This window comes from Balaenoptera musculus, chromosome 5 (genome assembly GCF_009873245.2).
Source record: "Balaenoptera musculus isolate JJ_BM4_2016_0621 chromosome 5, mBalMus1.pri.v3, whole genome shotgun sequence".
Lineage (NCBI taxonomy): Eukaryota > Metazoa > Chordata > Mammalia > Artiodactyla > Balaenopteridae > Balaenoptera > Balaenoptera musculus.
Genome location: NC_045789.1, coordinates 86,832,675 through 86,859,938, shown reverse-complemented (window position 1 = coordinate 86,859,938; position 27,264 = coordinate 86,832,675). Strand labels below are relative to the sequence as shown.

At 41.4% G+C, this 27,264-nt stretch overlaps 1 long non-coding RNA gene across 1 annotated transcript in view; it reads left to right on the top strand.

The window, feature by feature from the left end:
* LOC118895697 overlaps positions 1–25,739 on the top strand; it is a 149,741-nt gene extending 124,002 nt beyond the window's left edge. Inside the window, exons 2-3 of the long non-coding RNA XR_005020005.1 lie at positions 6,395–6,493; positions 25,648–25,739. This is a non-coding gene — a long non-coding RNA (uncharacterized LOC118895697). The remainder of the gene's footprint in view (positions 1–6,394; positions 6,494–25,647) is intronic.
* The last annotated feature ends 1,525 nt before the right edge of the window (positions 25,740–27,264 follow it).

The following is a 27,264-nucleotide window of genomic DNA, read 5'->3' as shown; positions in this document are numbered from 1 at the left end:
GTTCACAGGTATCCTCAATATCCACCAAGAACTTTTAGAAAATAGATAATTTTTTTTTTTCTTGTAAGGCCTAAGACTTTACTTTTAGATTTAAAACTGCACCTAAGCTTGCTGGAGACATTCAATCAAGAAAATGTCACACTATGGTTCCATCTACTGAATTACTTGCTAACACTGAGGCCCAGTTAAAAAGGTGGACTTGACATTAGGGGGAAAAATGTCTCACCAAGATCCTAGAGATTTTTAGTGGCAGTAAGACTCCTTCAAGGAGAGTGGCCTTGAGTGATCTGTCCTTTAATATAAAATATCATTCAGCAAGCTGTACTCTCTGATAATTTTTATAGCAAAACATAACATGTTTTCCAGCAAGGTCAGAAATGTCAATAAAAAGGGACAAATGGACTTGCCTGTGATTCTCAATTTTTTTTTTTTTTTTTTTTAAACTTTGGGTTTATTTTATTTATTTATTTATTTATTTATGGCTGTGTTGGGTCTTCGCCTCTGTGCGAGGGCTTTCCCCAGCTGCGGCAAGTGGGGGCCACTCCTCATCGCGGTGCGCGGGCCTCTCACCATCGCGGCCTCTCCTGTTGCGGAGCACAGGCTCCAGACGCGCAGGCTCAGGAATTGTGGCTCACGGGCCCAGCCGCTCCACGGCATGTGGGATCCTCCCAGACCAGGGCTCGAACCCGTGTCCCCTGCACTGGCAGGCAGACTCTCAACCACTGCGCCACCAGGGAAGCCCCGTGATTCTCAATTTTGAAAACAGTCTGATCTCTTTAGCGCCCTGGTGCTGAGACTTGAAAAGCAAGTATAATTTCACAGGGACTCTTGAGGCTGCCCTATACTTTTAACCAGGGCATCCGCCCGTGCGGCCAGGGTGTCCTTTGGGGGATAATGTAGTACTTTGACCTCGGGTCAGGGGATATTGGCACCCAGGAAAAAGTGTGTTACATAGCTGCCCCTGGATCCACCTTTGAATTGGGTTTGACAGTGGTTAAAAGAGGTTTGGGGTAAAAAAAGAAACTTCCTATGTAACTAATGGACTGTGGTAGTTTTTTATTGATGCATAGTATATGACCACAAATGTAGTGGTTTAACACGACCCTCGTTTATTATCTCACGGTTCTGTAGGTCAGAAGTTGGCGGTGGCAGGGTAGGGTGGTGGTGGAGGGGAGTTTGGCGGCCTTCTTACAGTCTTATAGGCTGAAATCAAGATATAGGCCAAGCTATGCTCTCATCTGTGGGATGTGGGGAAGAGTCTACTTTAATGCTTATTTGGGTTGCTGGGAGAATTCGGTTCTTTGGAGTGTAGGTTCCTTGGAATGTAGGAATGGTTTCTTGCTGGCTGTGGTCTGGGGTCACCCTCAGCTCCAGGAGGCTGCTCTCGGGTCCTTCCGTGTGTCCCCCTTCATCTTCAGACATCAACTGCATATTGAATCCTCCTCACTTTCGGATTCTCTCTGACTTTCTCTTCTTCGACCAGCAGAGAAAATTTTTGCTTTTAAATGGCGTGTGATTAGATTATGCTTATCCAGTTATCTTTGTATTTTAAGGTTAACTGATTTGGGACTTTAATTACATTTGCAAAATTCCGTTATAAGCAGCACCTATAAAGCATTATAGATTATAGGTTACAGGTTATAGATTAGTGTTTAAGTGAATAACTTGGTACCAGAAACCTTAAAGGCCATTTTAGAATTCTGTCCACCACAGCACCAATGTAAATGATTTGCTTTGCATGTACTACTTAATCTAAACCTTTGAACAATCTATAAGGACACAAGTTAATTGCCTAATTCACCCACCCAGTAAGTGATGCAGCTGGCATTCGATCCCAGTCTATTCTGAATCTAAGATCAGTGCTTTTCCATGGTAATAATGATAACGATATTCACAAGAACAACACTCTCTATGTGCCAGGAACTGCCACTTTTCATGTGCTAACTCATTTCACCTTCACAACAACTCTGTACTACAATCTTGGTACTATTATTGCTCTCATTTTGTGGGTGAAGAAGCCACGGAGAAGCCAGCCAGCTCTCAGGACTCTCATTAGTATAATTCAACCACTCCAGTTAATCTCAACTTCTTTGTATCAGCACAGCATGTGGAAATTCAAAGAGCAAGCAAAAACTTGACCAACATCCATTCTAGGTGCTCACAAATTTCCTAGCTGGGTTACTTCTCTTGCAGGCATGTTTTCCTCACCTGCACACTTGGATGTGACACCTTTTAAGACTTTCATGGTGTTAAAGCAAAAGTTGTTTAACAGGCAAGGAAGACTCTACTGAAGACTATTCCAACAGGGAAGAGAGGCCGGAACACAGTCTGAGTTTAACTCTGCTGAAGCCAAGGGCTAGAGCGCTTTTAAGAGCTGGGACGGGAGGATCCCAGGCCATCCTCATTTGCTAATTGGTTTCACTGAAAGGAAAAATAAAGTTTCCCATATCTTCATGACAGGAGGTAGTTTTACAGCTTGGAGAAAGGTGTCTGCCAAAGTTAGGCTCCTACCCTCCCGGAGAAACTGAGAGATAGGGCCATCCCCTTCCTCCAAGATTACATTTCCAAGGGATGGCTCCCAGGTCCTTGAGAAAGACCTTCTTGGTCCCTAAAACTGGCAGGAAGCCTTTAAAAAGATTTACATCTCAAAGGAGAAAAGATGTTGAGCATTCTTTCATGTGTTTGTTGGCAATCTGTATATCTTCTTTGGAGAAATGTCTATTTAGGTCTTCTGCCCATTTTTGGATTGGGTTGTTTGTTTTATATTGAGCTGCATGAGCTGCTTGTAAATTTTGGAGATTAATCCTTTGTCAGTTGCTTCATTTGCAAATATTTTCTCCCATTCTGAGGGTTGTCTTTTGGTCTTGCTTATGGTTTCCTTTGCTGTGCAAAAGCTTTTAAGTTTCATTAGGTCCCATTTGTTTATTTTTGTTTTTATTTCCATTTCTCTAGGAGGTGGGTCAAAAAGGATCTTGCTGTGATTTATGTCATAGAGTGTTCTGCCTATGTTTTCCTCTAAGAGTTTGATAGTGTCTGGCTTTACATTTAGGTCTTTAATCCATTTTGAGTTTATTTTTGTGTATGGTGTTAGGGAGTGTTAATCATTAGAGAAATGCAAATCAAAACTACAATGAGATATCATCTCATACCGGTCAGAATGGCCATCATCAAAAAATCTACAAACAATAAATGCTGGAGAGGGTGTGGAGAAAAGGGAACCCTCTTGCACTGTTGGTGGGAATGTAAACTGATACAGCCGCTATGGAGAACAGTATGGAGGTTCCTTAAAAAACTACAAATAGAACTACCATATGACCCAGCAATCCCACTACTGGGCATATACCCTGAGAAAACCATAATTCAAAAAGAGTCATGTACCACAATGTTCACTGCAGCTCTATTTACAATAGCCAGGACATGGAAGCAACCTAAGTGTCCATCAGCAGATGAATGGATAAAGAAGATGTGGCACATATATACAATGGAATATTACTCAGCCATAAAAAGGAACAAAACTGAGTTATTTATAGTGAGGTGGATAGACCTAGAGACTGTCACACAGAGTGAAGTAAGTCAGAAAGGGAAAAACAAATACTGTATGCTAACACATATATATGGAATCTAAAAAAAGAAAAAAAAATAGTCAGAAGAACCTAGGGGCAAGACAGGAATAAAGATGCAGATCAACTAGAGAATGGACTTGAGGGTATGGGGAGGGGGAAGGGTAAGCTGTGACAAAGTGAGCGAGTGGCATGGACATATATACACTACCAAATGTAAAATAGATAGCTAGTGGGAAGCAGCCGCATAGCACAGGGAGATCAGCTAGGTGGTTTGTGACCACCTAGAGGGGTGGGATAGGGAGGGTGGGAGGGTGTGAGATGCAAGAAGGAAGAGATATGGGAACATATGTATATGTATAGCTGATTCACTTTGTTATAAAGCAGAAACTAACACACCATTGTAAAGCAATTATACTCCAATAAAGATGTTAAAAAAAAAAAAAGAGTTACAATTTGAAACATAAAAAAAAGGAGCAAAGAAAGAATTTACAAGTTTTTCTAAAGCAAATGCTTTAAGAGAAGGGAGGTCAGGGCTTACAGTCAGGAAGAAATCTGTCTAAAGTTTCGTCAGGGGAGGGACATGGTAAGGCCACCTTGGTCGACTGTGAAGACTAAACAGATAATGTATGCTACTGTGCCTTCTAATCTGAAAAGTAATATTCAAGTATCACTTCCTCCAGGAAACTCTCCATGACCCTTTAAGTCTAAATTCTGGGCTCTTTCTCTGTGGTCCCAGAGCTCCTATCTGTCATATGTAATATTAATAGTCTACGTAAGTGCCCATCAACAGCACTATAAACAGATATGTAAGTAAATAGCATACATATATACTATAAATAGAGGTATGTATAAACAGATATGGTACCTGTATGTGCATGAATGCTATAGCCATTAAAGATTGCATTGAAGAAGAAATTTAGTAACTTAGAAAAATGTTTATGGTAGATTTTTATGTTAAATAAAGGCAAATTATAAAACACTATGAAAAATATGATCCCAATTAAGTAACACAACAAAGAAATAAAACCCCCTGGAAGCATATACACCAAAATGACAGTATTTATCTGTAGGTAGTGGGGTTATGGATGATTTTTATTTTCTTCTTTGTGCTTTACCATGTTTTTGGATTTTCTACAATGAAAATATATAACTTCTGTCACCAGAATAAAAAACACAATTTTACACAAAGAACTCCGGACAAAAAAAGCCACAAAGGCAACTTTTATGACTCCCCAGCTCTAATCTAATGGAGGCAGACAGTTCTTTATAATGTTTCCTGAGTAATTTCTTGTCTTTCTTTTGATACTGTCCTTCTGGTGGTCCAAATCTTGACAGAGACCAAAGTGACAAAAAGAGCTCCATTCTTCCTGATCCATTGTTTAGTGCATGGGCTAGCAGCCTGGTAGGAAAGAGGGTTTGGGGGAAGGATATATAATAGGACTGTGATTAGCCTTTCTTGCTCTGGCTCTATCTGCATCCTCAGCCTTGACTTAATGTTATTAGTTGATTGATTAATTGATGGAAATGTTTATTTGCACCCATTGCCCCCTATGTACCTGGCCAAGAAGAGCTGCCCAGAAATGGCATGAACTACATCAGTAGATAATGAGTTTGCCGTCACAAGAGGTATTCAAGCAGAGTCTGAATGGCCACTTATCAGAAATGTGATGAAGAGACTTCTAGCCTCATATAAACCAGCTAATTACCTTTGTGAGACCTGAGACCCTCCTAGTTTGAGGGAGAGTCTCATGAGAAGGGTGTTAATTAGCAGGTTCCCTCTCCTGTAATCCCTGGACAGAACAGGAAGCACAGCGAGGCTTCTAGGAACTGAGATGGGGGAGCTGAGAAAGCCTTTGAGAGCTAAGGCAATCACTCTCTCTCAGGGGTTGTGAGGTATCTCTGCTCTCTTCTTTCCTCTGCAGGTGCATCTTGCATGACCTTTGCTAACTCAGCCTCTAAGCCACAAAATCTTTCTTCCAGCAAACTACCAGTGTGCTTGGGTAAAAGAGAGACACAGAGAGAGAGACAGAAAGAGAGAAAGACAGAGAGAGACAGACAGACAGACAGATTTCGATTCAGTGGTGCACGTGTGATCGGGAGAGAAACTACTATCACAGCTTAAAGTAATGAAAAATATATGAGTTGGTAAATATACTCAAACCTTCCCCAGAAAGTTCCCCTATACATGGGGCAAATTTTCACGGTAGTTTCTGTTTACCAGAATCTACTTCATCTCCTCTCCTTTCTTCATCAGATTGTTCGACACTGCAGTGGTAACTTGAGAATTCTTTCCAGGGTCCCTGCGTAGCTGATTAGAAAAGCATTCTGAAGTTGGCTCTCTGAATTGTTATTTGGAATATACTATCTAGAATCCAAATGGCTTATCGAAATATTTTAGCTCAATTATTCAGATTATAGGCATAAACTTGTGTTTTTGTGTTAATCTGAAGTCATTTCCTATATTTGTTCAGTGAGCAGAGCCAGCTAAGCAGGGAATCAAAAACATCTTTTAAAATATAGAAACCATTAACAAATATAGAAAACACTGGGAGTAAAATTCCCTCCTTTGTGTCACAGTGAGACCCTATGTTACAGCTGCCTGATGGTTCTATAACCTTTAATGATATCCAGCTTCCTCACTGGTTATCTTTGCCTGGAGCTGCAAAGATTTCCTTAATAATTTATGCCACGTTTTTCATTTCCGTTCACCTCATCACGTAATCAGCAGAGTTGTAATTCCTCTTCCCCTACTACATCTTCATTTTCGACCCCATTACCTGTACGAGCTCCAAAGCCTCACCCGTTCTTGGCATGGTGTTTCTGTCTTCTAGGTGCTCTCCTGGGTCTCTGGCAATCTGCTGCCTTCTAATTGGTGCAGATGCGAGTAGGAAGATGAGCAGAGCACACTAGGGAGGAAGCAGATTCTCCTGGTAAGTAAGGGGTCCTTGGGGACCAAGGCACTTTGGGGAAGATGCTTTAACACTGTCAAGCACAGTGAAAGAGCAATTTACAGAGTCCTGTTCCATGACATTTTTTCTTACCTTTCAAAGGGGTATTTCCAAAGCCTCCACTGGTGTTGGCTTGACCTCTTGAAGTGCACACCTAAGCAAGCTCAGAATTATAATGATAAATATCACTTATTGACCGGATGCTTCACAGATGAAGAACCTAAACCTCTGAGAACATAACATAACATTGGCCAAGAGTCTTAGTCCATTTGGGCTGCTATAAACGAATACTATAGACTGGTGGCTCATAAATAATGTAGACAACAGAAACTTATTGCTCACAACTCTGGAGGTTAGGAAGTCTAAGATCAAGGTGCCAGGCATTCCTCATCTGGAGAAGACCGGCTACCTGTTTCATAGATTGCTGATTTCTCACTGTATCCTCATATGGTAGGAGGGGCAAGGGAGTTCTCTGGGGTCTCTTTTATGAGGGCACTAGTCCCATTCATGAAGGCTACACCTTCATGACCTCATCACCTCCCAAACTCCACCTCCAAATACCATCCCATTGGGAGTTACGTCTCCACGTATACATTTTGAGAAGACATGAACATTCAGCCTGTTGTGATGGAGACAAATTGGTGTAGGAGATATGCTATTTTTGGCAGAATGGGGAGGGAAAGGCTTTCTGAAGCAGTGGTAATTACTGAGAACCGAGTGATTCAGCGGAGTCTCCAATGGAGCAGAGCCAGCAGGAGCTGCAGCAACATTGGTATAGACTTTCCTCTGCTGTTAGTCACATCTTGACTCTTCAAGTTCAATAACAACACAATGAAGTTTGTAGTGGGACCTCGATATGGACAGTCTGTGGCCCGGATATCACTTTTTTCATCCCTGGGAAGCTTACTTCTGGCTAGGTTCAGGGTAGCCCATGGGAGGTTAAAAAGAAGGAGGTAGAAAGAGCTGGGTCTGGGCGCCAGAAAAAAGCACAACCAGCCTACTGAGAAATCTTGGGAAAATGATTTCACTTTTAAGGATCTCAGATTTCTTGCCTATTAATTTATAGAGTGGGCTGGAAGCGGTGTGGGTATTGGAAGGAAAGCATGCTACTTCATCTCTATGGTACATCTGGGAGTCCTCACCTTCGATTTATCCATTAAAGTTATTCCAGAACAATTTACATTTTCAAAAATAACTAAAGCTGATATTTATTAACCTCCAGCCCCTATACATTTTATATACCCTCTTAGCCCTCACAACTTTACAAAGTAGCTGCCTTTATTATCTCCATTTTATAGATGAGGAAACTGAGGCACTGAGAGATTAGGAAAAGGAAAGGAGTCTAACATTTAGTGAACATTCACTCTTACAAGGGGCTGCATGTGGTGACTTTAAGAGACGATCATGTTTTATTACCATACTAACTGCCTGTTGGACCTCTTAAAGTCTTCATTTTACAAACAGGGAAACCGAAGCTCAGTGACCTTATACAATTAGCTCAAAGGGTGCAAACAAAAAGGGCATTTTTTATAATTTGCCTTTATTTAACATAAAAATCTACCAGCTCTGTGCTGCTGCAACTGTCCCTTCTTTTGCCACACATCATGTGTAGCTGGCAGATGGGTGATGTTTCTTTACCAGCAGTGAGGAAGGTGGACTTCTCTCTGCTCTCGTAGATACATCACTCCTAGAGGACTCTTGGCATATTTCCAGTTACAATGCTGGGCTTCGTAAGTGTCATGTGAGTTAGTGTCATGTGAGTTATAGGACCCTGGTGTCTAACTGTACCTGTCAATATTGCCAGTGAGGAACTAGTACCAACCTCATAGAATTTTTTATGAGGACTGAATGACAGGATGGATAGATCTAAAGTGCCTCATCCATGGATACATAAGAGGTACCTGATGAATGGTCTCTATTGTCATTATTGGGAAATATGTCCCTTCTTCTTTTGTCTCCAAACCTGAGCTCTGCACTTTACATTGGACTAAATACAAAATAGATGCTTGATGAATAAATGTAAAAAATAATAAGTTAAAAACTTGGAGTTTGGGGACCTGGATAACCCGTCCAGTCTCTGCCATCATTACTGTGAGACCATTCAGAAGTTACTTACCATCTCTGAGTTTTCTCCCTTGTATTAATATCATGGGGGAGTGGTCCTGCATGAGCTCTATGACCCTTTCTAACTAGGGATTCTTAAATTATTTAATTTAAAACCAATCAAACCTAAGTTAATTTTCCTCCTCTTGTCACTGCTTAGAGACAGTGCTTTATCTGATACCAAAAATACCTGCTTTTTTGCTATCCATGTGGGTTTCTTTGTGTGTAGACTGGGTTACACATTTTGGGCTTTAAAACAAGAGGGGATATCTCTCCTCTCCTTTCATTTTATTTTACGTTACCGGTTCTCCACTGAGGCCAGTTTGGCCCCTGAGGGGATGTTTGACAATGTCTGTAGACGCTTTTGGTTGTGTCACGGGGGATGGGACGTTACTGGCATCTAGTAGAGGCAAGCGAGGCTGCTGAACATTCTACGATGTACAGGGTAGCACTCCACCCCTAACGACGAATTACTTGGCTCAAAATGTCAGTAGCACTGAGGATGAGTACAATCTCTACTGCAAACATATTCTCCAGTGTTTCATGTGTGGAGAATATATTTGTGATGAATGAGACCCTCCTAACAGAGAGCTTGAAAGCACCGCTTCCCGTCATCTGCCCTGAGAGCAGGATGCTTGCAAGCAGAAATCTGGGCTTCGTGATTAAACGTGCATATAAAAATCCCCTGGTGTTTTAAAGGAGTCAGAGGAACAATGAGGGAGGCTGTTACCATGCATCAGACTCCTGTACTTAGCAAACACATTACCTACCTGTAATGAAGGATTTCTGAGTAGTAAGGGTTGCAGCCTCTACAGGGGAACGTTTTAGCTGAGGGCATGCAGATTTTAGCTGCATGAATAATATCATCATTAATGGGAAGCATTATGCCGCCCTGCACCGGAAATTTACCCCTGAATGGGTAGCAATAGCCCACAGACGGAGGCCATTGAAAATCTGTTTCACTGGCAGGATACGTGGAGAAGGATTGCGTGGGACGCAGTGTCGGCTGCCAGCTCATGAATGGCTTCAGGCCAACTAGTCTGTGTAGGGAGAGAGTAAGGCCAATAGGGCAACATTATCTAATAACCTGTGTGAGCTGGGGTGACCCTGGGACGGGTCATTGGTCTCTGGTGCCCCCCCTCCCCTTCTGGAGCCTTTTCTGTTCATGTCATAGCACAACAGTTCTGTCTCCTGTCACTTCCCTAGGATAGAGCCTTCCTGACACCTCCTTAGAAAATGGGCTAATAAATTCATTCTAAGGTGTTAAGTACTCAAGTATGACCTTGAGCCATACTCAAGGGGCAGGATCATTTGTGATTTAGAGGAATGCAGTCAGGGAGGCACCCACCCACCGGGCCACAGATGTTTGTTTTTCTAGAGGGTCTGCAAGGGTGTCTCCAAGGATGTAATCTGCCTCTGCATAGATCCCTCAGGTCTTGAATTAAGTTGCTGTGGAGTCATTTCTTGCACATCACAATTTCTAGACGTTCACTGTGCAAAGCAGTAAAGAAGCAGAGAGGCTGTGTTGGAATTAGGAAGTGGGGGACCCGGGGAGTCAGGCCCCTGCGTTCCTGCCGTGCCACCCCATGCTACACCACGCCACGCCACGGGGTCCTGGGGCACCTCTCTGGAATCACGTGGGCTCCCTGGAGCAGTGCTTCTCAAGCTTTTCCTCATCAAGGCCCACATAGAAAGAGGTACTGTGTGTTTGGAATCCGGAGTATGGGGAGAACTCTGCTCTAGGCTGGAGGTGAAGGCCCTGAGGGCTGAGCAGGTCAGGCATTGTGCAAGGTCTGGCCTGGGAAGCAGAGCCAGGGAGCAGAGCATGAAAATAACTGTCCTTGGGTGACCTTGACCAAGCCACTTTCATACCTTGAGACTGAAGTAAGTAGAGGATTTCAGCCATGGTGTCAACTGGCACCACACCAGAGTCAACAGGACTGAATTCATTCTTAGTGCATTAAATAAAGATTCATGGAGCACCTGCTATGCACCAGTTGCTCCTCTAGCTGAAGAGGAGATGGGGCTTAATAAATCCTTGTCTTCAAGGAGTTTATATTCCAGCGGGGTGGGGGTGGGATAGGCCAGGGAACAAATAGACCACGAATAAATACATCATATGTATAATCAGTGGGCTTCATAAAATAATGCAGGACGAGGGACTAGCTTGTGTGTGTGTGTGTGTGTGTGTGTGTGTTTGTGTGTTGGCTAACTAATACAGAGTGGTCAGGGGAGACCATTCTAGGGAAGTGGTCTTTGGTCTTTGAGCTGGAGCCAACCGTGGAAAGCTCTGGTGGAAGAGAGTTCCAGACACAGAGCACAGCGAGGGTGAAGGTCTGAGGTTAGAATATGATCAACATGCTCAAGAAACAGCAAGAAGCCCAGTTTCTGTCTTGGAAGGTTTTTAATCATCCCTGCCAATTCTTAGTCATTTGACAATTTCTATATTTTTTTGCATTTGATCCTTACCTTAAGGCTGTGAAGCTTATTGTAATCTATCATTTGCTATTTTCATACACGTGGAAAGGAGGTTTGGGGAAGTGGAATAACTTGGCCATCCCGTGATGCTTGGGAGTTTGGAAGCACCGGGCTAATCGCCCGCTTATATGCTTATATGGACTTTTAAAGGAAGGATTTCATTTGTTCCTCATAATGATCCTTTGTGGTAGGTCCTATTATAATTCCCATTTTATAGATGAGGAAAGTGAGACACATGAAAAGCAAAGTACTTGGGCAAAAGTTATGAGTAGCAAATGCAGAGGCAGAGTTTGAACCTCCGCCGACTGAATCCGAAGCCCATAATCGGAAGATGATCAGGATGTCCAGGCCCCTGTGAGTAGGGTGGGGTGAATCAGTCTTTCCCACTTGAAAGTCAAGGGCCTCTCTGGAGCCACTGGTGAGTCCTGTTTAATTCTGGCAGTGATCTGTCAGAGCCTGCAGGAAACTTTGCAGTGTTCTTTGTATTTAAACACAAGAACCGGTATCCATTTTCATTCTGAGGCAGGCTTTTCTGCCAGCTGGTAGGAAGTCCCAGTCGTTACTACTTGGAGTATCACTCAAGCCACTTTCTACCCACCAAGTCTATTTATTTATTTATTTATTTTTAAACATCTTTATTGAAGTATAATTGCTTCACAATGGTGTGTTAGTTTCTGCTTTATAACAAAGTGAATCAGCTACACATATACACACGTTCCCATATCGCCTCCCTCCCGCATCTCCCTCCCTCCCACCCTCCCCATCCCACCCCCCCAGGCGGTCACAAAGCACCGAGCTGATCTCCCTGTGCTATGCGGCTGCTTCCCACTAGCTATCTATTTTACATTTGGTAGTGTGTATATGTCCATGATGGAAGATAGGAAGACATGAGCTTCAAAACATTGGATTCCAAATGTAAAATAGATAGCTAGTGGGAAGCTGCTGCATAGCACAGAGAGATCAGCTCGACGCTTTGTGACCACCTAGAGGGGTGGGATAGGGAGGGTGGGAGGGAGAAGCAAGAAGGAAGGGATATGGGGATATATGTATACATACAGCTGATTCACTTTGTTGTACAGCAGAAATTAACACAACATTGTAAAGCAATTATATTCCAATAAAGATATAAAAACAAAAACAAAAGCATTGGATTCCTCCAGCCTCCTCTGAGTGTGGCCCCACTAAGTGTCTTGTACAAATAAGGAGCATTTTATAAACACAGAAGTGACAGTCTCATGTTCTGCAATGACTTTTCCTCATTGCTTCTTCCTTGTGTCAGAACAAGGACAAATCCCGGCCTTGTGATGCCTAGCCTCCATTTGGAGGAGCTGCAGAACTCCAAGTTTTCGTGTGCTAGGGCATAAAGAAAGAAACTTCTCACCTCCCTCCGCCCCCTCACTTGTCTTGGGGTGATCAGAGCTGGAATTCAGGTAAAGCTTCCTGCAGCTCTTGTGGTTCAACTCTGTACAGGGGCCCAGGCTGATGGCTTTGCAAGACCAGTATAACAATACCAATATCAAAAAACACAGTATTACATGAGAAGTTCACTTCTACTTGGGATAGTCATGTTTTTTCAGAAGACACAGCGTATGAACTTGTTCTCCTAAAATAAGTCAAATTACTTAACAATTCAACCTTGCAAACTGCAACTCCAGAGAAGGAGCCATTAGGCAACTGTCTCCTTGGGTAGCTTTCATCAGATGATGGCAATGCTCAGACAGGCTTTGGGTACCGCTATGTAGTTCTTATCAGGGCATAGAGAGAATCTACTGTCCAAAATTCAGTCACTGATGCACTATTCCTTACAAGCTGCATGACCTTGAAAAGATCATTAGATATCTTAAAACCTCCATTTTCTTGGTTATATAATAGGGATAATAATACCCATGCCCAAGGATAGATTGTTGTAAGGTGGATCAGTCTAGGTTCTGAGTTGCAAGCAACAGAAACCAAATCTGGCTGAATTAAGGAGAAATAGGATTTATTGAAAGAATCACTTGAAGTGATGGGGAACCAGGCATGGAGGCAGAAAGAAAAACAGCCAAAGCCAAGCCACAGGCTGGTCTGGAAGGGACACTATTACAGATAGTGGTGGAATTGCTGCTTCTTTCTCTCACTGGTCCCTTGTTCAAACTCTAGGGCAGGCACAACTGGTTGCTTGAAACTGGAGCATGTTCTTGACTTTGGCTACAAGGGATACAACTTCCAAAGTAAGAGGCAGGCTCAGCCTCCCAGCAAGACTCATTAGGGGGAGAATTACTTAAATACAGGAAAGGAAATAAGATGATGGGAAGCCAAAAATAAATACAAATATTTTTTTCATTTATTTCTGCTCTGCTCTTTCTGATTTCTTTCCTTTTACTAACTTTGCGTTTTGTTTGTTCTTCTTTCTCTAGTTCCTTTAGGTGTAAGATTAGGTTGTTTATTTGAGATTTTTCTTGTTTCTTGAGGTAGGATTGTATTGCTATAAACGTCCCTCTTAGAACTGCTTTTGCTGCATCCTATAGGTTTGGATCATCATGTTTTCATTGTCACTTGTCTCTAGGTATTTTTGATTTCCTCTTTGATTTCTTTAGTGATCTCTTGGTTATTTAGTAACGTATTGTTTAGCCTCCATGTGTTTCTGTTTTTTACGTTTTTTTCCACTGTAATTTATTTCTAATCCCATAGCGTTGTGGTCGGAAAAGATGCTTGGTATGATTTCAATTTTCTTAAATTTACCAAGGCTTCCTTTGTGACCCAAGATGTGATCTATCCTGGAGAATGTTCCGTTTGCACTTGAGAAGAAAGTGTAATCTGCTGTTTTTGGATGGAATGTCCTATAAATATCAATTAAATCTATCTGATCTATTGTGTCCTTTAAAGTTTGTGTTTCCTTACTAATTTTCTGTCTCAATGATCTGTCCATTGGTGGAAGTGAGGTGCTAAAGCCCCCACTATTATTGTGTTACTGTTGATTTCCCCTTTTTTAGCTGTTAACATTTGCCTTATGTATTGAGGTGCTCCTATGTTGGGTGCATATATGTTTAGAATTGTTATATCTTCTTCTTGGATTGATCCCTTGATCATTATGCAGTGTCCTTGTCTCTTGTAACATTCTTTATTTTAAAGTCTATTTTTTCTGATATGAGTATTACTACTCCAGCTTTCTTTTGATTTCCATTTGCATGGAATATCTTCTTCCATCCCCTCACATTCAGGCTGTATGTGTCCCTAGGTCTGACGTGGGTCTCTTGTAGACAGCATATATATGGATCTTGTATTTGTATCCATTCAGTGAGCCTGTGTCTTTTGGTTGGAACATTTAATCCATTCCCATTTAAGGTAATTATTGATATGTTTCTATTACCACTTTCTTAACTGTTTTGGGTTTGTTTTTGTAGGTCCTTTTCTCCTCTTGTATTTCCCATTGAGAGAAGTTCCTTTAGCATTTGTTGTAGAGCTGGTTTGGTGGTGCTGAATTCTCTTAGCTTTTGCTTATCTGTAAAGCTTTTGATTTCTCCGTTGAATCTGAATGAGATCCTTGCCAGGTAGAGTCACCTTGGTTGTAGGTTCTTCCCTTTCATTACTTTAAATATAATGTGCCACTCCCTTCTGGCTTGTAGACTTTCTGCTGAGAAATCAGCTGTTAACCTTATGGGAGTTCACTTGTATGTCATTCTTCCCTTGTTGCATTTAATAATTTTTCTTTGTCTTTAATTTTGTCAATTTGATTACTATGTACCTTGGCATGTTTCTCCCTGGGTTTATCCACCCTGGGACTTTCTGCATTTCCTGGACTTGGGTGGCTATTTCCTTTCCCATGTGAGGGAAGTTTTCAACTATAATCTCTTCAAATATTTTCTCGGGTCCTTTCTCTCTCTCTTCTCCTTCTTGAACCCCTATAATGCGAATGTTGGTGCATTTAATGTTGTCCCAGAGGTCTCTTAGGCTGTCTTCATTTCTTTTCATTCTTTTTTCTTTATTCTGTTCCACGGCAGTGAATTCCACCATTCTGTCTTCCAGGTCACTTACCTGTTCTTCCGCCTCAGTTACTCTACAATTGATTCCTTCTAGTGTATTTTTCATTTCAATTATTGTATTGTTCATCTCTCTTTGTTTGTTCTTTAATTCTTCTAGGTGTTTGTTCTTTAATTCTTCTAGGTCTTTGTTAAACATTTCTTGCATCTTCTCCATCTTTGCCTCTATTCTTTTTCCGAGGTCCTGGATCAACTCCACTATCATTATTCTGAATTATTTTTCTGGAAGGTTGCCTATCTCTGCTTCATTTAATTGTTTTTCTGGGGTTTTATCTTGTTCCTTCATCTGGTACCTAGTGCCCTGCCTTTTCATTTTGTCTATCTTTCCGTGAATGTGGTTTTCAGTCCATAGGTTGCAGGATTTTAGTTCTTCTTGCGTCTGCTGTCTGCCCTCTCAAAAATAAATACAAATGTTTACTGTCTGAAGATTAAATGAGATTATATTCCCAAACAGAACCCAGAACACAACTGGTCCTGAACAATTGTGAGTTCCATTTTTACCTTCCTTTGGGTCAATATGTTTAGTGTTGATGGTAGTATTAATGGAATTTATAAAGCACATTCAAGTGATTTGTAGCACTGACTTGCTCATTTATTATTTCTTTGCTTTTTTATAGCTGTTTTAGAGGAATTGTGCCTCAGGACCCTAAATACAGTAAATATTTGAAAGACTGAAAACAGCTTCATGAGAAGCTTGAAAAATAACAGTTTATTTCATTTGCATGTTTTGTAGACTTTGCTGTAACTTCAGAAACTCTGCCCTTATTCTTCCCTGTTCACTATAAAAACTCAACTTATACTTTCAGCATTTTGAATATGACAGAGCTTTAAACATGAGCCTTATGAGTGCTGATCAGTGGACAAGGATACTTTGGAATGTGATTTGTGTGTCTAGAACTACTCTGCTTATTTTCTTCCTTAATAACTATGCCACTCTTTGGAAATAAATGATCATTTTCAAAGAAACATGCAGACACTCAGGCCCTTGGGGAACTCTTTTAGTGACTGAAGAAAAATAGACTAAATGTGTAGATGTTGGTTCCAGCCTAATTAATCTGCTCTGAGGTTCCCTTTGGATATTCAAGTTGCTTAGGAAGCAGGATAACTTATTATTACAAGAACAGAACTGAGTTCAAACTCTTTTTCATCACTCACTAGCTGTGTGACCTCAGGCAAGTTATTTAACCTCTCTGAATCCCAGTTCTCTTATCAGAGGGTAAGTCTGAGAATTTTGTAAAACAGTCTATAAAGTGGCTTGTAGAGTGCCTGGTTCATAATTTATTCTCAATCAATTGGTGACACAAGTACCATTGAGGATAAATTTTCATTCTGTTGTGCTAAATCAATTGTATTTACTTTCTTTCCTACCAAAGATATGGATGGAATAAAAGCATAATAATGACAAAAACCAAACCGTTTGAGGACAGGGATAGTGTTTAATTAACTTGCCCTCCTGTGGTTGGTAGAGTGCTCTGAACAGAGAACAAAATATGTGCCCATTTCATGGTAGATGATGTATCTAGAACTCATGGATGGATCTTTAGGATTGATTGAAAAAAAATTCTGGAGTTTTAGGCAGTTGTACAATAGGCTCCAGACAAATTCCACAATATCACAGGGTGTGGTTAAGGAACAGGCTTTTTGGGGGACATTTACAAAACCAGGGTTAGTAAGAAAAGAAAGTACACAGTCCTAAAATCTTGCATTATCCCCAAGGAAAGGTGATCTAGGCCCAGGGTACTCTGCCGAACAAACTGTGGGAATAAATTTTGGGGCAGGAAACATGTCCCCCTATTACTATGCTTTCTTATAATGTGCCATGTCTGAAGGTTTGTGTCCCCTCAAAATTCCCATGTTGAAATCCTAATGCCTAGTGTGATAGGGCTAGGAGTTAGAACTTTGGGAGGTGCTTTGGTCATGAGGATGGAGCCCACATGAACACAATTAGTGTCCTTTTAAAGAGACCGCACAGATATCCCTCACTCCTTCTACTATGTGAATACACATAGGCACCAAGGAGAGGGCTCCTCCAGAACCTGACCATACTGGTGTCTTGATCTTGGACTTCCAGTCTCCAGGCTGTGAAAAATAAATTTCTGTTGTTTATAATCTACCCAGTCTGGGGTATTTTGTTATAGCAGCTCAAACAGACTAAGACAGGAAATCTAACATGGGAAAGGGGCCTTGTCAAGTGGGTGTGGTGTGGAGGGAAAAGACAAATATGCTACTTGGAATCCAGATACTCTGGATTTGGGTGCTGCTGTTACAGGGGCTGTCTGGGAAAACTAGCTTCCCAGAACCAATAGACTTTGGGACCTGTGGTCATTGCTGGTTCTCCTGCTGGGGAAGGAAATCCCCAGTCCCACTGGCAGTTGAGTTAAGGAGAAGCTCTTCTTGCTGGGGGAAGGAGTAAGCCCTAGTGCTAGCTAGCTCCTTGTTCAGACAATTCAGAGAGAACCCCTAGAGTCATTTTTAGATAATCTTATTTATAATATCACATAAATTATTTTAAGAATAACAATAGCTCTATCGTTGCTTTGATAATATTAATATTTTGTATCCTCTTTTTTCTTTAGTTTTTTAATTGAAGCATAGTTAATTAAATGTTGTGCTCATTTCAGGTGTACAGCAAAATGATTCAGTTATTATATATATATATATATAAAATGTTTCTTCTTAACTGCTTCTGTTTCTTAAGTTCTACTTTCTCTGAAATCTTTGCCAAGAACTACTATTTCCTATGTTCCTACTTTTTATCTGTCACTTGACATCAAATTCTCCCAAGAACCTTGAAAGGTAGACATTAAGTCCATTTTTCAGATGAGGAAATGAGTAGCACAGAATTGAAACAATTTGCCAAAGTCCTCAGCTCTAGTACCTAGTCAGGTTGGAACTGAAGCCTAGGTCTCTGCTTCCAGAGGTTGAGCTCTGTCTATCTGCTAGATGCTTCCCTAGAGATATTGAAGAGGAAGGAAGGGTTGTGCCTTTGTTGTCTTTTCCTTTTGCCAAGAAAGCAACAGGATGCACTGGTTTTCTCCTACCTCCTTAAGGCTCAGAGGAGTAGGGATCCTTGACGCACTTAGCAGTCAACACCAGGAATGCTAGTCCTCTGGCTTGACCAAAGAGGAAGCGATTATGGCCACTCTGCCCTCATGCCACACAGACTAGCGGGAGTGTGTGGATTGGAATGTTATGGATATCAGGCAGAATTATTCATGCACATCTACAGCCCTGCTAGTAATTCACTAACAGTCCATTTGATTCAGTTGGTCAACCAAATTAGCCAGAGCATGCTACCTGCCATATTGGTTTCCATAGTCATTAATGAGAAAAAAAAATTAAAAAAAAATTGGATGCCTGGAAAGCATGCCAAAAAAAGTGAACATCACCATTTTAATTTAGCTCGAGTGTTGTCATAAAGAATGTCTATTATTTTAGCCCAATCTATTTTTCTGGTGGAATTTCGAATTGTATCCTTCCCTGAACATTTATCATGTCTTATGATATCGGACACTGTACCCGAACTCTTGCAATTGCTGCAAAGCCTTAACTTATTATTAAAAAGGCCTGTCACTTAAATGGGAACCTTTAGCTGGTAGTTAGAGGGAAAAGCAAGGTGACCAAAAGACACATTTGGGGCTGAAAAAGACTTACATGTTGGCAAAATTCCACTCTGTTCTAACAAATTATTGTGATACACAGCGGAGAGAGAGAGACAGAGACAGAGAGAAGAATTTAGTTTCATCAATGTATCTGAGACACTTGAATATGCAAAGGCAGAGATAAGAAACTTAGTCTCTCCGTCCTCCGTCAATAGCTTGTCGATTGCATGAGCTGTTCACTAATGAGCCACCTTCGAGAAGGCCAGCACCAAAAAGTTTCTATCCCCAAATGTGCTGACATGTTTAAAATGGAATGTGTATTTGCAAGAACATCCGCATGTGAAACTGGGGATAAAACTCTTTGGAACCTTTGACTTATTTCTTGGGCTCACAGTTATATATTATTCATGTTGATAATTAACTGCAAGGTCTATTCACATCACAAACACGGAAGAGGCAGAGTTCAAAAGAATGCTGGAAGTTCATTGCCACAAATGAGTGTTTTTCTAAGGGGAGAATTTTTTACTCAGTTTTTCTGACTTGTGCTCTGCCTGGAAATGAGATGGGCAGGGGATTTCCTCAAAACCTAAGAGCTTGGCAAGATCATCGTTCTAGAAATTATGAGAGAGACAAGTCACCATCTTTTTGGGTTGAAGAATTAAATTGGCAGCATTATGACTGTAGCTGCTACAGCATAAAATAACATGTTGATTCCTCCAGAATGTAAAAAGTAAAGCTAAAATGTACACACACATACACACATATTAATGAAGCACTCACATGGCAGGGTCACTTTTGGAATCTGTATGTGATTCTCAGAGCTGAGGAAGGGAGCCACTTTGTTAACCACTTTGTTAGCTATCTGAGGCTCTCCCAGGTTCCTTAGGTGCTGGGCTAGGAGTAACGAGTCTCCCAACTTGAGTGTAGCCCAAGTGAAGTTTGCCATAAATTACACTTTAACTTTCATTTCTAATTAATGTCTAATATAAAAGGCACACTATTATATAGATATTAGAGTGCCAGGCACTGATCTAATCATTTCACATTTATAAACTAATTTAGTTCTTAGAATAGCGCTGTGAGGGAGGTACCATCTCTGTCGTCTTACAGATGAGAAAACTGGATTCTAGAGAAGACAATTGTTTCCTCCCCAAATCACAGTTCCAGCTCAAGGCCTCCTGGAATGCTCAGCCCACTTTTTATACTTTATTCTGCAATTCTCACTTTAGATCCTTATAATTTACCATCACTTTCCCTCAAGTTGCATAAAAATTCCATTAAGGTATTAGGTCTTTTTCTGGTTTCCAGTGAAAGAGACATAACTCAAACTACTTTGAGTGAAAATGAGATTTTTTTCCTTCAGTTCATAGAACTGCAATATTCAGGTGTGGAGCCAGGCCTAGCTTTAGACTTAGTCCCTGTTTCCAGATGTCCCAGGGACATTGTCCGGATGCTATCTCCAGCTCTCAGACCCACCTTCCTCTGTGGTGGCTTCATTCTCAGGCAGCCTGTGTTTCATAGGTGGTGGATAATGTCTTACATTCTCCCAGCTGAGCAATGCTACCAGAACTTGCTGCAAATTAATATTGTCTTAGTAGTTCCTTCCCTCTACAATTTCAGTTGAGATAGGGATAGGAACCTGATACTGGAAGGTTGTTGCTGATGTTGTTGTATTCTGAAACTCCATTTGTAACAAGCCCTTTAAATTCAACCAATTTATTTGCTGCTAATGAAATTAAGACAGGAAGAAGAGGTCTGGTGGAGTGGGCAAAAAATCTGGATTTGGGGGTCAGCATAGTTTTAAGTCTCATTTCTTATATATGCAATTTTGGAAAAGTCTTGCTATATAAATGGAGTCATAATAGATGATCAGATTAGTGATCCCTCAAGTCCTTTCCAGCTGTTAAAATCCGTGACCAGATGGCTTTACTAGAGGATCATGGCTATTTGATGAAAGCATTTCAAACTCTCCCCTAAACCTTTCCCCTTGACCTTTGGGTTCCCAATCCCATATGAGATACAAAATCCTAGGCATTCTTTCCAGTTAAGAATAACAGGAAGATTGCTGGTGGGTTTCAGTAGGGGCTAAAGTCTGGAGATTTCTCTCTGGGGTTGAGAGAAAGTATTTTGGCCAAGTCTGGGAGAAAGACAATGAAGAAAAAAATAACAAAATGGTTAAGGGGGCACTGGGGTCTCACTCTAATTTGTTACCATCATTACCTTTTGTCTAAAGTCTGAGTCCTCCATTATCTGATCTATTTTTCTTATTGGATTAAAGTAGGGTGGGGAATCATCCTGGATGGGGCACAGATGTCAGGGGCCTTGATCATAATTGTATTCTGGAGACCTAACACCTCTAAGCTGAAGTGAGGATAACCTAAGCCAGGTGGCCAGTCTGAAGCTGCAGGGATCAACTCTCTGACTCTTGTTTTCCTAAACTCCAAGGGGACCCTTCTCCATCCCTTGCCTTTGGCCCACTCATTCTTCAGTTAAGCTTGTACCTTTCATTATGTAAAATTCATTTTGATTTACTTGCTTGTTTATACCAAATCATTGTGTCTTTCAGGCATCTTTTGCATATATTACATCTGTTAGTGGTGACTTTATAGTTTAATTCTCAGAATTCAGGCTGTACGTTGCAGTTATCCTTATTTATTTCTGTTATTTGTGAAGAGATTTTGATCGTCACTTTCCTCTAAGAATTCATGATTGATTCACGGAAAGAAAAAACATTAACCTGTGTTTGTTTTGGAATTGTCCCTCTCTGCTGCCACTTTGCTAAAGAGAATTTTACTTCCCACGTTTACCCTCTGCTCTTCGTAGTGGGTTCTGCTGTTGCTAGGTTTGTTCCTTAGGTTGCTATGGTATTAAAATCACCTTTGGACTCATGCCATCCTGGTTAGACTTCGCTTCTTGATTGATAAAATAAGAACTTGGAGATGAGAACTCTGAAAGCTTTCTTTCTTCTAGTCTCAAGAAATAACATTTCTATGGTTCTTCTCCTTGGGCTGGGTTTCATGACATCATGGGGACTGGACTTTATAATAGAAGGATTTACAATGATATTTTAATGGGTCATTTAAAGAATGAGAGGGTCTCATTCTTGTAATCAGTACCAAGTGCTTTTTAAAAAATGTCTGGAGCCGAAACTACACTGCACAAGATGAGTCTGTGTGTGTGTGTGTGTGTGTGTGTGTGTGTGTGTGTGTGTAGGGTGTGTGTGTGTGTGTCTGTGTGTGTAGGGTGTGCGTGTGTGTGTGTGTGTCTGTGTGTGTGTGTGTAGGGTGTGTATGTGTGTGTGTGTGTGTCTGTGTGTGTGTGTATGTGTGTAGGGTGTGTGTGTGTGTGTGTGTAGGATGTGTGTGTCGGGGGTACAAAACATACTGTTAATTGAGAGTTTATGGGAGTTGCTTTTCTTTTTTCCGACTAGTTGCATTTAGTAGTCATGCTCCAATAAACTTTGGTCTGGTAAATAGAATGACAGTGATTTTATTGAAGTGAATTGGTTCATTTTCCGAGAGCCCCAAAGGATAACATTAAAGTGATGTGAAAGGAATTGTTTTAACTGTTAATTAAAACAAAACAAACAAAAAAAGTTCTTCTTACATGGGAAAATTTACTGACATTTGTTTTTCTTTTCTGTGGAAGGATTTTTATAGATTGTGCATTCAGAAAATTGGCAAGGTTTGTAAGAATGCATTGCAATCCTACAGTAACAGATATAACCAAAAAGCCATTATTTTAACACTATTTTAAAATGATGCTGGAAGAATATTAGGTTAATTTTATAATGGCTGTAGCATCCTCTGCACAGAAGAGGAAATGCCAGCTCCAAAAATTACTGCTGCGACATGGAAGCAGCTTATTAAAACTGTCACGGGACAAGAAAGCTGTACATCAATGGGTGGTATTAAAAGCAAACCTTGACAGTGATACAAAAAAGTACATTCATTCAAAAGAACACACACAACTTCTTTCTTGTGTTGATAACATAAGAAGTAGGAGAACTCACTGGCAAATCCAAGAGCCACTAAGGCAGTCCGTGTTTCATGAAGGGCCAGGCAAGCTCAACCTGCTTGTGGCCGGCTTGTTTTTCCATGAGACTTTCCACCCTGGCTGGGAAGCACCATGCAACTGCCTTCCTCTCCCTGCCCCTCAGTTCCCCTGTTTATAGGACTGGGCCAGCAGTCTTCTCCTGGTGTTGAGAACTTGTGAGGCTTACTTGATGTTTCCAGAGACCTGTGACATCTTTGGGTGTAAGACAGCATCATCAATAGGCAATATTATTACTTTAGGTGTGCACCTTGAATGGTCCTGAAACTCAGAATGCTTTGCAGAGTTGTGTGCTGACAGGTAGCCCTTTCCTGATAGGGGAGCAAGTGAAATGCAAAGTGGTTTGGGAGACCACAGTGAGATGGGCAATGCCAATATATTCACCCTCCAAATAGATGCCAGAATGAGAGAGGATACATTTAGATTTTATTCTCTGTATGTTGCTCTTAGATTGCCTTTTAGAGGGAATCAGCAAGTTGCCTTTAGGTAAATATTTTGAAGGTTTACAATTGTTGCTTAAAATTTTTTGGTTGGAAGTGAGCACAGTGCTTAATCAAATTCACCTGGTATCTCATTAGTTCATTAAAGGGTGGGGAATTAACATTCCACAGAGACCTATTAAGAGAAGTAATTTTATTAAAATCTTCATTATTATTTTAAGGCAAATAAATTAATATTCTTATTTGTGAAGTGTTCCCTCTCCCTCCTCAGGATGCTGCATTGACAATTAAAATATAATAAAGATGATTAATAATGAATAAACATAAAATTAAAATATCATAAAATATGCAATTAAAAAACACTAAAAATCCTAGCTGAGCGGAATCTTTAGAAAAGGCTAATCATGACTGGAAGAGAAGTGCTTCTGGAAGATGATGTTACAAAGCATTATTTAGCCATGGAGAGTTTTTAAAACATGCCTGATTCATGACTTAGGGATAATGATGTGAATCTTGTTAGACCCTTGATGCCCAAAATGAGAAAACCAAAAGGACCTGGATTATGCCCATATACATAATTTAACCTTCTAGTTACTTCTGTGTCATAAAAAAAAGCCCATCTCAAACCCAGAAGAAAGTGGCCAGGTGTGTTGTCAAGCATGTACCACAGATAATCGTAAATTTCAATATTATTTTATTAAATTTAATACTGTTTATGTGAGTATTGACATACATGCATTATTCAAAATAGCTGTCTAAGAGCTGGACTGGATAATCTTTAAAGTCCTTTTCTGCTTCAAAATTCTACCCCGTCCTGGGAAGTAGGGGGCTGTGGTGTAACAGAAGAGCATTGAACGATGATTTAAGACATCTGGGTCTGATGGTTTTGTTTTCCAGGACCTCAGTTTTCTTATCTGTAAAATGGGGAGTGTAATCTCTTCTTCACTGGATTGTTGAGAGGAACAAATAAAACATGTATGTGAAGATGCTTTAAAGGTATAAATTTTTAGAAACAATACAAATACTTTGCTTTAGCTGATAAGACACTCAGATCAATGTCTGATGTTTTTAGGCCCCATAGCTTTGGATGATCTTTTGGAAGAGCAAGTTGATTCCATCTCCTGTCCTGATTTCTGATTTTCAGTTTCTTTTTTTAATAACTGATATTTCACAAAATATATTGACTTCAGTTCTTGACAATCTCACATCTTTTCTGAAAAGAGACAGGTTGGAAATAAATAAAAAGTTAAAATGCTGTTTTCATTGTTTTAGGAGGAGGATTTGACCCATGGAAAATCTTAATAATAACCCATCATGGTGGGAAATTTTAAGTCTTTCTATTAGAAATGGATTCTTTTGTGTCTTTAAAGGTGCTCTGATTTTCAAGATGCTGCTAGTAAAACGCCCGGGGAGGGGAAAACATTTAAATACTTGCCTATACCTTATATGCATCAGGGAGGGGAAGTTCACTTTCTAACTGAACACGTAGCTGAGAGTGAGGCTATGGGGATGGGGAAGATAATAGCCACTGTGCTAGGTGTTATGTGAAGCGTGGTCCATAACTTGTTCCCCATCATTGTTAAGATACTGACATGTTGGCATTGTTTGCCTTCTGGTACACACGTGGAAATGGAGGCACAGAGGAGTTAACTTAGTTTACAAGGATGTAAGATCACAAGGCTGGTCAGCCTAGGAGCTGGGATCCAGAGTAGACATTAGAGAGGAGGGCTTTCCACCACGAAGGAGAAAGAGGCGCTGGCCGAACCTGCATCACAGGTTTGCCTGGGAGATCGCTGTCCTTCTCGTCTGATGTAGAAGGGGAGACCCTGTGGGCAGGGGACACACATGCTTTTCTAGATAGTGTTCCAAGGGGTGTTAGGTGGTGTTTGTACTCCTCCTTCATGTCGGTGACATTTGCTGCTTCGTTCAAGAGACAGGATAAAATAGCTTGTTACTCCTTTAGCTATTGTCTCTACTCAATACATACAGCAAGAACACAGGATTTTTATGTCAGTTTTCTCATCTGTGAAATAGAAATAACAGTAACAGCTATCTACTTAGGAGGATTAAATTGGCAATCCATGTAAATGTGAAACCTAATGCCTGCCAAAATTAAGGGTTCAGTAATGTTAGCTGGTGCTGCTGAAATGTTCTCAACTACTGGGAAAAATTAGAGTGCACAAAACTTGGGTTTCCTGTGATTGAACTCACTCTAGCTCATGAATCCTTCCTTGGTCTCTTATAACATATTATGGACTGAAAGTTTATGTCCCCTGAAATATGTTGAAACCCTAACCCATCATCCCTAATGGGATGATTTTAGGAGGTGGGACCTTTGGGAAGTGATTAGGTCATGAGTGTGGAGCCCTTAAGAATGGAACTAGTGCCCTTATGAGACAGGAGAGCTTGCTTGTTTACTCTCTGCTCTCCGCCACGTGCAGATACAAGAAGACAGCCTTCTACAAGCCAGGAAGTTGGCCTTTACCAGGCACTGGATCTATTGGCACTTTGATCTTGGACTTCCCAACCTCCAGAACTGTGAGAAATAAATGTTCATTACTTATAAGTTACTCAGTCTATGGTATTCAGTTACAGCAGCCTGAACAGACTAAACATGGCAGAAAACATAATCCCAAAGTTCTTCTGGTTTAAACCTTAGTGTCCTTGGGGTTGATATTCAGTGAGATTCCTCTTCTCCTCCTCCTTGGGATGGCATCTGAGTTAGTGGGAAGGAGGTTTGCCTGGATGATTCCTTTCCTGAGTTTCTGCTGGTGACTACTTTCCGTATCATCACTGGGTTGGTCCCCACTGTGGGAGTTGTTCAAGGCTGGTGGCAGCAAGTGCAGGGGAACTGAAAGGCATACACTGTCCCCATCTGGGCTGGTTTAATGTTGGGATTCATAGCTGGAATGGTGGTCTTGGATTATGGAGGGCACGCACGCCCCCATCCCCACCCATGCTCCACTGGCATTCAGCTTTCCTTCTGCTTCCTGGGGAGGAGGGGCTGTCACTTTCCCCTTTGGGCTCTGCCAGCCCAAGTGCCCACTTTCTGGACTGCTGTCCAGAGCAGTGTACCAGCACGATGCCTCTGCCGGCCTCTGTGCCTCTCCATTCAGTGGCCCAGAATCATACTGAGTGCCCTTCAGTGCCACCAGAGCACAAGGAATGGGGTGGAATCCCTTCTTTGGACAAGAAACACCTCAATCTGGTTCCCTCACACTCCACTGAGGGGGATTAATTTGTAAAGCTCCCGTTTTCAGCCATCTTCAAGTGAAACGGGAACGCCATTCTCCTTATTTTGAAATCACCCACACCTCAGGCGAGGTGATCTTGACACCCCTCCTGCACCACGTCCAGGAACCCCCGGCTGATACAGCTTATATTCCTCTTCCCCTGTCGTCTCCACTCTGCTCTTCCCCAGGCTCACTCCTGTATTTTTTCCGGAAGTGGTTGCAGAAATGAGGTGCACTGGACTGTGTCTACATTTGGGGTCACAGTCTCTCTGTCAAAACCACCTTGTCTCCCTGAAGGGGCATGTCTGGCCTACTTGAGTGAGGTGTTTCTTTGAGTGTCAAGCCTGAAGAATGGAATCTCTTTCTCCTTTTTCTTGGCCTGCCACCGTTTACTGGATGCTTGCCACACTCCAGGCTTGGAGCTCTGTACCTCCTGGGTAGCCTGGAGGTAAATCCTGAGAGCTCGTCCTGAGAAGTAGGCATGGGGACTTGGCCACTTTTACAGAGGATGGGGCTGAGGCTCAGAAAAGAGATGCTACAGGGTCAGACCAGGAAGTGGGGGGCTAAGGACTCTCAGCCTGAGGAATCTGGCTCCAGCAGCTCAAAGAATAATTGGGAAGCTGAATGTTTCATTCTGGAAAGCACTGGATTGTATGCGTACCCAGCTCTCTCTCTGTCTCTGTCTCTTTGTCTATCTCTCTCTCTCTCTTCATCTCGCTGCTTCTTTCTCTCTTGCCTTCATGAGGAAGATTCTGCCCTGAAGCCACTCTTGCTTCCCACCCAATGTCTTATTGTTTTGCTTTTTCTTTCTGGATTCTCTCTATC